Here is a 13,562-nt window from a genome sequence, read left to right on the forward strand (position 1 = left end):
CTAAGAACTAATTTTGAAAGATCTTCAAAGAAATCTTGACTACAAGCTAATGCAAGCTGTAAAAGGTATGTACGCACTGTACTGTACGTGTACACATGCACAGTACAGAAAACGGTGCGCTTGGCCCCTTGTTGGTGATCTGTAATAGCTCCTCCCATCAAAGTTCTATATCCGAGTCCTACAACCATCCATTGATGCAGCCCTTAATCACGAGAAAAGTGAGCCTTTTCTATACCAGTTGGGATCATATTTATTTAAGAACAGCACTGGAAAACTAAACTCTGAATTATTCTATTATTAGTGATTTACAAAGCCACATTAAAAAACCCAAAAACCACTGCCAAAACAATGATAAAGACAGGGGGAAAAACTGTAGTCATTAATTGCAATATACAATTCTTAAAATGATTTTAAAGTTATTACAGAATAAAATCTCTGTTATGTATAATCAAATATATATAAAATTCCTTGACAAGGTCCAAACTTGAAGAAAGTCTGGTGCCTGAGAAAGTCTGGTGCCTGAGAACCGATTATTCTTACTATCCTTCTGCTTACTGTAGTTAGTTTCAAATGTGAACAGAACACAAAAGTTAAAATTCCAAGTGGCAAAGGGTTAGGTGCTACTCTAACACCACCTGTGCTGAAACAGGTCCAAGTCCTCTACTTACCAACATTCGTAAACAAAATTCCAACTGGAAACACAACAACACTTAACTAAAAACTAAGTGATATACAACGGCTAAAGTACAATATGTTATTTTCATTAGTAAAATAAATTTTTGAATATACTTACCCGATAATCATGTAGCTGTCAACTCCGTTGCCCGACAGAATTCTACGGAGGGATACGCCAGCGATCACTATACAAGAAGGGGGTGTACTCACCAGCGCCACCTGTGGCCAGGTACTGCAGTACTTCTTGTTGACACCACCTCAATTTTTCCTCGGTCCACTGGTTCTCTATGGGGAGGAAGGGTGGGTCAATTAAATCATGATTATCGGGTAAGTATATTCAAAAATTTATTTTACTAATGAAAATAACATTTTTCAATATTAATCTTACCCGATAATCATGTAGCTGATTCACACCCAGGGAGGTGGGTGAAAACCAGTGTACATGTATATCAAGAAGCTAAGTATCCCGTATTTCATATTATCAGTTATTCAAAATAACAATGAAATTATAAGTACCTGGTAAGGAAGTCGACTTGAACCATTACTCTGCCTTTAATAAGTTCGTCTTCCTTACTGAGCGCAGCGTTCCTCTTAGGAGGCTGAACAACCCTAAGGTGCTGAAGTATAAAGGGCTGCAACCCATACTAAAGGACCTCTACACAACCTCTAACCTAGGCGCTTCTCAAGAACGAATTGACCGCCCGCCAAATCAATTAGGATGCGGAAGGCTTCTAGCCTACCGTAACAACCCAAAAAACAACAATAAAAGCATTCAAGAGAAAGGTTAAAAAAGGTTATGGGATTAAGGGAATGTAGTGGCTGAGCCCTCACCTACTACTGCACTCGCTGCTACGAATGGTCCCAGGGTGTAGCAGTTCTCGTAAAGAGACTGGACATCTTTGAGATAAAATGATGCAAACACTGACTTGCTCCTCCAAAAAGTTGCATCCATAATACTCTGCAGAGAACGGTTCTGTTTAAAGGCCATCGAAGTGGCTACAGCTCTCACTTCGTGGGTCCTTACCTTCAGCAAAGCAAGGTCTTCATCCTTCATGTGAGAATGAGCTTCTCTAATCAGAAGCCTTATATAATACGAAACTGCGTTTTTGGACATAGGCATCGAAGGTTTTCTTGATGGCACACCATAAGGCCTCTGATTGTCCTCGTATAGGTTTTGACCTTTTAAGATAGTATTTTAGAGCTCTGACAGGGCAAAGAACTCTCTCTAGCTCGTTACCCACCATGTTGGAAAGGCTAGGAATTTCGAACGATCTAGGCCAAGGACGTGAAGGAAGTTCATTTTTTGCTAAAAATCCGAGCTGTAAGGAACATGTTGCTGATTCGGATGTGAATCCTATGTTCCTGCTGAAGGCGTGAACCTCACTAACTCTTTTGGCTGTTGCAAGGCAGACGAGGAAAAGAGTTTTGAGAGTAAGGTCTTTGAAAGAAGCTGACTGGAGAGGTTCAAACCTAGGAGACATAAGGAACCTTAAGACTACGTCTAGATTCCAGCCTGGAGTGGACAATCGACGTTCTTTAGAAGTCTCGAAGGATTTAAGGATGTCTTGTAGATCCTTGTTGGAGGAAAGATCCAAACCTCTGTGGCGGAGAACTGAAGCCAACATACTTCTGTACCCTTTGATCGTAGGAGCCGAAAGAGATCTAACATTCCTAAGATGTAACAGGAAGTCAGCAACTTGGGTTACAGAGGTATTGGTAGAGGAAACTGCATTGGCTCTGCACCAGCTTCGGAAGACTTCCCACTTGGATTGATAGACTCTACGAGTGGATATCCTCCTTGCTATGGCAATCGCTCTGGCTGCCTCCTTCGAAAAGCCTCTAGCTCTAGCAAGTCTTTCGACAGTCTGAAGGCAGTCAGACGAAGAGCGTGGAGGTTTGGATGTACCTTCTTTACGTGAGGTTGACGTAGAAGGTCCACTCTTAGAGGGAGAGTCCTGGGAACGTCGACCAGCCATTGTAGTACCTCTGTGAACCATTCTCTTGCAGGCCAAAGGGGAGCAACCAGCGTCAGCCGTTGTCCCTTCGTGAGAGACGAACTTCTGAATGACTCTGTTGATGATCTTGAACGGCGGGAATGCATATAGCTCGAGATGGGACCAATCCAGCAGAAAAGCATCCACGTGAACTGCTGCTGGGTCTGGAACTGGGGAACAGTACAAAGGGAGCCTCTTGGTCATGGAGGTGGCGAACAGATCTATCGTTGGCTGACCCCACAAGGTCCAAAGTCTGTTGCACACGCTCTTGTGAAGGGTCCATTCCGTGGGGATGACTTGATCTTTCCTGCTGAGGCGATCTGCCGAGACGTTCATATTGCCCTGAATGAACCTCGTTACCAGTGAGAGGTTTAGACTTCTTGACCAAATGAGGAGGTCCCTTGCTATCTCGTACAGCTTCCTCGAATGGGTCCCTCCCTGCTTGGAGATGTATGCCAAGGCTGTGGTGTTGTCGGAGTTCACCTCCACCACCTTGTTTAGCAGGAGGGACTTGAAGTTCATTAAAGCCAGATGAACTGCCAGCAACTCCTTGCAGTTGATGTGAAGCGTTTCCTGTTCCTTGTTCCATGTTCCCGAGCATTCCTGTCCGTCCAAGGTCGCGCCCCAGCCCGAGTCTGATGCGTCCGAATAGAGATGAAGATTGGGGGTCTGAACCGCTAACGATAGACCCTCCTTGAGAAGGATGTTGGTCTTCCACCACATGAGAGTAGTCTTCATCTCTTTGGTAACAGGAATAGAGACCGCTTCGAGCGTCATATTCTTGTCCCAGTGAGCTGCTAGATGGAATTGAAGGGGGCGGAGGTTGAGTCTCCCTAACTCGGTGAATAGGGCTAACGATGACAGGGTCCCTGTTAGACTCATCCACTGTCTCACCGAGCATCTGTTCCTCTTCAGCATGCTCAGAATGCACTCTAGGGCTTGGCTGATTCTTGGGGCCGACGGAAAAGCCCGAAAAGCTTGACTCCGAATCTCCATTCCCAGGTAAACGATGGTTTGGGAAGGAATAAGCTGGGACTTTTTTAAGTTGACCAAAAGACCCAGTTCCTTGATCAAGTCCAAAGTCCAGTTGAGACTCTCCAGACAGCGACGACTTGTGGGGGCTCTTAACAGCCAGTCGTCTAAATAAAGGGAGGCTCTGATGTCCGCCAAGTGGAGGAATTACGCAATATTCCTCATCAGTCGCGTAAACACCATAGGCGCCGTGCTTAGGCCAAAACACAGGGCTTGGAATTGGTACACAACCTTTCCAAAAACGAATCTCAGGAAAGGTTGGGAGTCTGGATGAATAGGAACGTGAAAGTAAGCGTCTTTCAGATCCAACGAGACCATCCAGTCCTCCTGCCTGACCGCTGCTAGGACCGACTTCGTCGTCTCCATAGTGAACGTCTGCTTGGTGACATAAGCATTGAGCGCACTGACGTCCAGCACCGGTCTCCAACCTCCTGTCTTCTTGGCCACCAGAAAGAGACGGTTGTAGAAGCCCGGGGATTGATGGTCCCGGACTATCACCACTGCCTCCTTCTGTAACAGGAGCGACACCTCTTGGTGTAGCGCTAGCCTCTTGTCCTTTTCCTTGTAGTTGGGAGAGAGGTTGATGGGGAGAAGTGGTCAGAGGGGGATTGCGGCAGAATGGTATCCTGTAACCCTCCCTTAGCCACTTGACAGACTGGGCGTCTGCACCTCTTCTTTCCCAAGCTTGCCAGAAGATCTTGATTCTGGCTCCTACTGCTGTCTGGAGAGGAGGAGAGTCAATGTTTGCCTTTCGAAGGCTTGGGACCTTTCTTGGACCTGCCCCTGAAACCGTCTGGACGGGTACTTCCTCGGCTGGGGGCTCTGCCACGAAAGGGCGGAATAAACCTTGTAGCAGGAGTATCGGCCACTGGGGTGCGGTAAGTTCTAGGAACCGAAGGAGCAACCTTAGCCTTACGTGCTGAAGAGGCCACAAGGTCATGAGTGTCCTTCTGAATAAGAGCCGCAGGACAATTCCTTGATAAGGTCCTCAGGAAACAGGAACTTAGAAAGCGGAGCAAAAAGTAACTGAGACCTTTGACAAGAGGTGATACCAGTGGAAAGGAAGGTGCAAAGTTGTTCCCTTTTCTTGAGTACTCCCGAAACAAACATGGAGGCAAGTTCGCCGGAACCATCGCGAATTGCTTTATCCATACAGGACATTATAAGCATGGCCGAGTCCTTGTCAGATGGGGCAGTCTTCTTGCTCAAGGCCCCCAGGCACCAGTCGAGAAAATTAAAAATCTCAAAGGCGCGAAAGACTCCCTTTAAGAAGTGGTCTAAGTCAGAAAAGGTCCAGCAGACCTTAGAGCGCCTCATAGCCGACCTTCGTGGAGAGTCAACCAAACTTGAGAAGTCAGCCTGGGCAGAGGCAGGGATTCCCAAGCCTGGTTCCTCTCCTGTGGCATACCATACGCCCGCCTTAGAAGTCAGCTTAGTAGGTGGAAACATGAATGACGTCTTCCCTAGTTGCTGCTTGGACTGCAACCAATCCCCTAACATTCTCAAAGCTCTCTTAGAAGATCTAGCGAAGACGAGCTTAGTGTAGGCAGACTTAACAGGTTGCATGCCTAGAGAAAACTCTGATGGAGGAGAGCGAGGGGTAGCAGAAACAAAGTGATCCGGGTAAACTTCTCTGAAAAGAGCCAGGACCTTGCGAAAGTCAATGGAGGGTGGTAACGACTTGGGTTCCTCCACGTCAGAAGAGGGATCATCCAGGTGCGCAGCTTCCTCCTCAGAAACCTCATCACCTGAGGGTTGAGAAGCGAGAGGTAAAGTTACAGCGGTATGCTGAACGGCAGAATCCTGACAAGCGGGGGTGCATATTACACTTGCGGATTCATCCTCAAGTCTCTGTTGAAGAGGATGAGGGCTGGTAATGACAAAGTCATGAGGCTGGGAAGAAGGAGGCTCTGCGGGAGTCTGGGGAGCAAGCGTGGTGAGAGGCGACTGTAGTAAAACCTGAGGTTCAGGCTGCAAAGACTGCTCAAGCTGAGGAGAAAGAGGTAGATGCATGCGTTGAGGTGGCTGACTCATTGCATGAGGTTCATGTCTCAAGAGTTGCGCTTGCTTCAAGGGTTGAGGTGGCTGCGCAGTAAGCGGTTCCTGTCTCACGAGGTTGAGGTTCTTGAGGTGGGTGCTGCGAGAGTTGAGGTGGCGGCTGCGCAGAAAGAGGCTCCTGTCTCACGAGTTGAGGTTCTTGAGGTGCTTGCCTCGAGAGTTGAGGTGTCAGCTGCGAGAGCTGAGGTGGCTGCCTCAAGGATGGCAGAGGTTGTCGTACCTCAAGAGGTTGCTGCCTCGAGGATGGTCTTACTGCAAGAAACTCTTGCCTCAAAGGTAGAGGAGGTTGTAAGGCATAAGACTCCTGTCCCCATTGTTGAGGAGGTTGCCGCGTGGTAAGAGGTTCCTGCCTTAAGGAAGGTGGAGGTTGCTGCACAACGCTGGTATCTGGCAACTCCCAACGCGGTAGCTCACGCATGGAGGTAGCTTGAGGAACCTCAACTTCGTACGTCTGGCAGACTGGACTGCGTAGAGGAGGAGGAGCGCTCGCAGGAGGAGGTGTAACCTTCTCTGCCTGAAACTCACGCATCAATACCGCAAGCTGCGACTGCATAGACTGCAGCAAAGCCATCTTGGGATCAACAGACGTTGAGGTCTGTTGAGGCAGAGCCTTAACAGAAGTTGAGGTCTGTTGAGGCATCGTCTTACCTCTCTTAGGAGGCGTGCAGTCACCTGATGACTGCGGCGAGTCAGAGCTAGCCCAATGACTACATCCGGGCTGTAGAACTCGTGCGGTCTGGACTTTACGCTTAAGAGGCCTTGAGACCTGAGTCCAGCGTTTTCTCCCCCGAAAATACTTCTGCAGACGAGGAAAATAAGGGCTCAATCGTCTGAGAGTGGAAGTGACGATCTCTGTAAGATACGTCCGCAACCACCGAGGATACTGCTGTGCGCCGATCAAGGCCTGCCGAACCCTTTTGCCCTTCGACATTGCTTCTCCCCTGGGCTTGGGAGCTTGCAAGAGGTCCTGGACTGGGAGGACGACTGGCACGCACAGAAGTACCCTCACGCACAACACTGACACTGACACTAGCACTCGGCACAGCACTGGCACTACCACTTCCCACTGCACTTTTCACTTTAAGTTCCTTGACGTCTGCCAAGAGGAACTTGTGGTCACTCACTACCGACTCCACTTTATCACCTAAAGCCTGAATGGCACGTAAAACATCAGACATATCAGGCTGAGCACAAATAGTAGGATCGGGGGTAGCCACTACAGGGGGAGGAAAAGGTTGAGGATCATGGGGTGAGGAATAAAGCGAAGAGCGAGCCGAACTCCTCCTAACTCTCTCTCTCTCTAACTTAGTGGTATACTTGAGGAATCGAACAAAATCAAGTTCCGAAAGTTCGGCGCATTCCTCACATCGATCTTCCAACTGACAGGATTTTCCCCTACAGTCGGAACAAACGGTGTGAGGATCAACCGAGGCCTTCGGAATACGCCTAATACAAGTCCTACATCGTCTTTGGGGAGGAGCTTGAGAAAGGTCGGACATCTTGAATCAAAGAACAGTCAAGGGGGATTCCAATTAAAGCAAAATATCGTTAACCATTAATCAAATCAATCTAAAAGCTATCTAAGCTAAGAGACAAGTTTCCTGTATAGCGAAAGCTGAAATCTTAGAGCAATACTTCACCAAAAACCGTGACCAAGACTCCAAAATTATAAGCGTATCCATGTAGGTCTTGCCGGAAGCACGACAGAGGAAAAATTGAGGTGGTGTCAACAAGAAGTACTGCAGTACCTGGCCACAGGTGGCGCTGGTGAGTACACCCCCTTCTTGTATAGTGATCGCTGGCGTATCCCTTCCGTAGAATTCTGTCGGGCAACGGAGTTGACAGCTACATGATTATCGGGTAAGATTAATATTGAAAAAGATTAAATAAAGGAAAAATTCCTTTTGATTTTATAGGAAGTAGGTTGGCCAGGACCACCATCCACCCGTAGAGACACTAGCGGTAGTTATTGGGTCCACTGACTGGCCAAATAGTACTACATTGGATCCCTCTCTCTGTTTACGGCTAATTTTTTCTTTGCCTACACACACAATGAATAGTCTGGCCTATTCTATACACATTCTCCTGTCCTCATACACCTAACAACACTGAGATTACCAAAAAATTCTTCTCACTCAAAGGGTTAACTGCAGCACTGTAATTGTTCAGTGGCTACATTCCTCTTGGTAAGGGTAGAAGAGACTCTTTAGCTATGGTAAGCAGCTCTCCTAAGGGTGAGCGAGCTGGGTATATTCCTGGCATTCCATGCAGCTTTTTTCTCTGGTATATTTAGCAGTATTCATACCTTAGAAATGGTGCTATAAGGAGCATTTCACGGAGCGACACAGGTTGAGCCCAGAAATAATCATAACAACCCACAGAGGTGGTTTGTTTTTCCTATGAACATGTATATACTCCTCAGAGGAGACCATATCCACAACTAAAAACTACAAAGGGACTCTCATGAATGAATGAGATCTTGGCCACTGCTGCAGCAATACAATATCAAACCCTACAGTAATTATTAACGGGCAGAACACATTTACGGGACCTTAGCACAGTAGCAAAAGTCCTTTTCCTATCACATATGAAAGATAAAATAAGCGACACAAAATAATTAGAGAATTATGCATAAATAAAAAATGGTGACCTGTACACCTACAATTATTCTTAGGCCTAAGCGAAATAAAAAACCAGATCATTTGTCTTTTGATTAAATTTATCATGAGATAAAAATTGCTCCGACTTTATCAAAATATTCTTTCTCAGTTAGAAATCTTTTGCCATGACTAGAATGCAAAAATGAAAACAGAAACTTTCTACAATATATCAATTTAAATTTGTTTTTAAACAATAAATTCCACAAAAATGTAAACGTGTCCTGCCTATTAACAATATTATCAAAACACAGAAGGTCCTCAGCTTGCAAACTTTTGGAAATACGAACACAAATCCAAGTGAAATCAAAGCTGATATTGTATCAAATATTCGTAATGAAATACTGTAAAATGAACAACATTATGTCATTTAATGCAGTAAGCAAAACGACATTTGCAACATGAAACGTGACTATTTGTTGACTTTTGCAGCTGAAAATCAAAGGCACGCAAGTTAGGTGATGCCTACCCCAGACCAATATTTAATGAAACTTACAAACAGCTTCTTGAAACATGATATTTTAATTATAAAATAAATTTTTGAATATACTTACCCGGTGAATATATAATAGCCGCAGAGTTGCAGCTATTATATATTCACCGGCTAAGTTAAATATTTAAAACTATTAACTATTAAGTTTACAAGTTGAGGACTTTCTGTATAAACCTTAAAAAATAGTATAATATGAGGAACATGATGCCAATCATTTTCTAATACAGAGAGCAAAAAGTAAGGTAATTCCCATAGAAATTTTTTAGTTTTCTTAAGATCAATAATTACGATGGTAAATAAAATTGATAAATACTGTACAGTACATTAATCATCTCTCTCTATCATCACATCGTAGGATGTGAATGAGAGAGATATACGAATTCATACTTCATATCTCTCGTATCCGCATTGTTTATAAGCAAGTTGGTAGGGTAAATAAATATAAGTTACCTTTAGAACAGTAACAACAATATGTAAGACGCTTGTGTCAGTCTTTTAAAAATATTCCATTTTCCTTTTTTTCCTTTCCTCACTGTGCTATTTTCCATGTTGGAGCCTCTGGGCTTATAGCTTCCTGCTTTTCCAACTAGGGTTGTAGCTTAGCTAATAATAATAATAATAATAATAATAATAATAATTTTCCTCACTGGGCTATTTTTCCCTGTTGGAGCCCTAGGGCTTATAGCATCTTGTGTTTCCATCTAGGGTTATAGCTTGGCTTGTTAATAATAATAATAATAATAATAATAATAATAATAATAACAAATGAATGTTAGTGAAGAACGTAGGCATACCTGATGTATTGATAAATTTTGATGTACATTATCGTCACCAGATCCGCAAAACAAATAATAAAAAAAAGGTGATGTCACACAATGTCTATGATTCACAGAGCGTTAATTGAACTATTATAATTGACCTCATCATCATAATTGCTCGCCCCATTGCCGGAGCAACACCCCATAACCCCCCCCCCCCCCCCCCCCCCCCCCGACATCATCACCGCCATTATAGTGCTACTGTACAATCCACAGTGTGTAATCCGGGAGTGACAACAATGCCACGCTGATGAGAGGGTAAATACGGTATTTTTTTGCACTCTTTAATTAAAGCCCGGATGTTAGGATTTTGCCAGGCTACGATGACATGCGAGGCACACAGGTACAGTTGGCTTCACTAATTCCGGTTGTTGTGGCCCTGATTGGTAACGTCCACTGCCTGGTGATCGCCAGACGGGGGTTCGAGTCCCGCTCAGATTCTATAGTTCCTTTAGTTTCTGCAACCTTACCCTCCTTGTAAGCTAAGGATGGGGGTCTGGGGGAGCCTATAGGTCTATCTGCTGAGTTATTCGCAACCATTGCCTGGCCCTCCCTGGTCCTAGCTTGGGAGAAGGGGGGCTTGGGCGCTGATCATGTGTTACATGGTCAGTCTCTAGGGCTTTGTCCTGCTTGCTAGGGCAATGTCACTGTCCCATGCCTCTGCCATTCATGAGCGGCCTTTAAACCTTTAAACTGACAGCTCCTTATCTTCCCGTGAAGTGTATCGGAATTAATGAAGCCAACTGTACAAGGAAAACTTTTTGAATGCGACTGGCAGAGATGCAATGAGAAAAAAGTTAAAAGATATTTATTTGCATAAATAGCTTTGTACACGAGTGCGTGATTGTGTTTACTGCTAATTGTGAACGTATCGTTTTTTTTTTATTTTTTTTATTATTTTATTTCATTTTGATGTTTATTACTTCCTCCTGTAGTTTATTCACTGCCTTGTTTCCTTTCCACACTGGGCTATTTTTAACCGTTGGAGCCCTTGGGCTTATAGCATCTTGCTTTTCCAACTAGGGTTGTAGATTAGCAAGTAACAACAACAACAACAACAACAACAACAACAACACCAACACAACCACCACCAACAACAATACTGTATGTAAACATGAAAAAGAACATCGGTGTATAAAAACATGCAAATAAATAAACATATTTTTCCGTGAACTTTACAAACTGTCTGTGGTTACAGATTCGATCCTTTTTATATTATAACGAGAATGTTCTCCGATATTTGCCTACATAGCATAAAAGCGATACAAGTATTATTCAATGGATACCTTCTCCATACTATAAATCATTTGAACTTATACCATTTAAATAACTACTGACCACTTAAAAAATTATTATACTTAAGAGAGAGAGAGAGAGAGAGAGAGAGAGAGAGAGAGAGAGAGAGAGAGAGGAGAGAGAGAGAGAGAGAGAGAGAGTTAATAGCACATTTAATACATTGTAATAACCTCTTAATATGTAAGATATGCGCACTTTCCACTTGAAACATTAAGATATTCAATAGTAACATTATTAATTCATAACACAATTGAAACATGTCCATGATCATTAAAAAACCCGGCAGTCAAATCTCTTCTTATATTTTTCATATGCTTTAATTGTTCACACTTTGTACTCGACGACGCTTGGTCACTTTATACCCAAAGGGAAGCCTGCTGTTTTAGCCTTCCCCTACCCCTCCCCCTTCCCCCTTCCCCTTCTCTTCCCCTCCCTTCCCCATCTCCTCCCCTCCCTTCTATTTCTCCTCCCATCCCAACCCTTCCCCTTCTCCTCCCCTCCCCTCCCCTCACCTCCCTTCCCCCTTCCCCTTCTCTTCACCTCCCTTCCCCATCTCCTCCCCTCCCAACCCTTCCCCTCCCCTCCCCTCACCTCCCTTCCCCCTTCCCCTTCTCTTCACCTCCCTTCCCCATCTCCTCCCCTCCCAACCCTTCCCCTTCTCCTCCCCTCCCCTCCCCTCCCCTCCCTTCCCTTCCCTTCCCTTCCCTTCCCTTCCTCTCCTCTCCTCCCTTCCCTTCCCATTCTCCTCTCATCCCTTCTCCTCCCCCCCTTCCCTTCCCCACCCCCCCCTTCTTCTTCCCTTGCCAACCCTTCCTCTTCCCCTACCCTCCCTTCCCCATCTCCTCCCCTCCCCTTCTCCTTCTCACCCCTCCTTTTCCCCATTTCCCCTCTCTTTAACCTCTCCTCCCCTTCCCCTCCTCACGGGTTTGCATTACGCAACGCCGACACCCGAAACCGCAATTCCCCTCACTTCAATCTCCCCTCAGCTCACGTAAGAATGAGATATACATGACCTACAAAACGTAATCACTTTCTTTTCCTCATTCGCCCATAATTTTTTTTTTCTGGAAAACGAAACAGATCATAATTCAATCGTTCAAGAGAAGCTGTCGAAAAGGCAGTTCACAGAACACTGCAATTCACTCTTGAACACCTGTGTGTGTTAAGAAGGCCAAGAGGAATATTGCTCTATTGCAAAATCTTCTCAAGACGTTCCTGCCGATGGTGGAGTATAGTATCAACCCCCCCCCCCCCCCCCCACCAACTAACATCTTTCTCTAGAACGTTCTTAATCTTCCACGTTCCCTTTCCTTGGGGGAAAGATGAAGAAATCTATAGGGGTTTGAATTTTGCTGTCAAATTGTATGAAAACAAATGAGACATTAGTGGAAACATACTGCTAAAAAGTAGAGCAACATAAGAGATATCAGAGGAAACAATTAGTGCTAAAAAGTAGAGCAACATAGGAGACATTAGAGGAAACACATACTGTTAGAAATTGAGCAACACAGAGAAGATATTAAAGGAAACAAATACTGCTAAAATGCAGAGCAACATAGGAGACATTAGAGGAAGCACATACTATTAAAAAGTAGAGCAACATAGAAGACATTAGACGAAACACTTGAAAGGCAGAGGAACATAGGAGACATTAGAGGAAACAAATGCTGTTAAAAATTGAGCAAGATAGGAGACATTAGAGGAAACACATATTGTTAATAATTGAACATAGGAGACATTAGAGGAAACACTTTTAAAAGGCAGAACAACATAAGAGACATTAGAGGAAACCCCATACTGTTAAAAATTTACCAACATAGAAGACATTAGAGGAAACCCATACTGTTGATAATTAAACATAGGAGACATTAGAGGAAACACTTTTAAAAGGCAGAGCAACATAGGAGACATTAGAGGAAACACATACTGTAAAAAATTTAGCAACATAGGAGACATTAAAGGAAATACCTTTTTTTAAAAAAGCAGAGCAACATAAGAAAAAAACACCAGCTGTCAAAAAGTACAGTAACACAGGATTCAATAGAGGGAACAGCTGCTACCACCTGTGTCATCTGGAGATGAACTGGGGGTTAAATTATCTGGAAGAGAGACTGGGATTCCGGGAAGGATTCATACTAGGCCTTCAACTGCACCCTTCCCTCTTCTATCTCTTCAAGAGTGGTCCTTGAGTTTCTGTTTATTATCAACTTGCTCTCTCTCTCTCTCTCTCTCTCTCTCTCTCTTCTCTCTCTCTCTCTCTCTCCTCTCTCTCTCTCTCTCTAATATCCCTTCATAAAGTAGAATGGCTGCCTCTTGAAAGTAATCATCAGACTTTCAAAAGGAAAACTTGTTGAAGGAGTTCCCTAACATCGACATTTTTTTTCTTATTTCTATATTTTTTGGCAAATTGTCCGCTATCGTTCCAAGAGACATGATCCCATTTTGAAGGTCATTAGAAAAATCTTATACACGGTAATTTTGATAACTTTACCAAGTCTTACACTACCTGTCTACTCTTTATGGTCCTCATCATCATTTC

The sequence above is a fragment of the Palaemon carinicauda genome, chromosome 6 (assembly GCF_036898095.1).
Source record: "Palaemon carinicauda isolate YSFRI2023 chromosome 6, ASM3689809v2, whole genome shotgun sequence".
NCBI classification, from domain to species: Eukaryota; Metazoa; Arthropoda; class Malacostraca; order Decapoda; family Palaemonidae; genus Palaemon; species Palaemon carinicauda.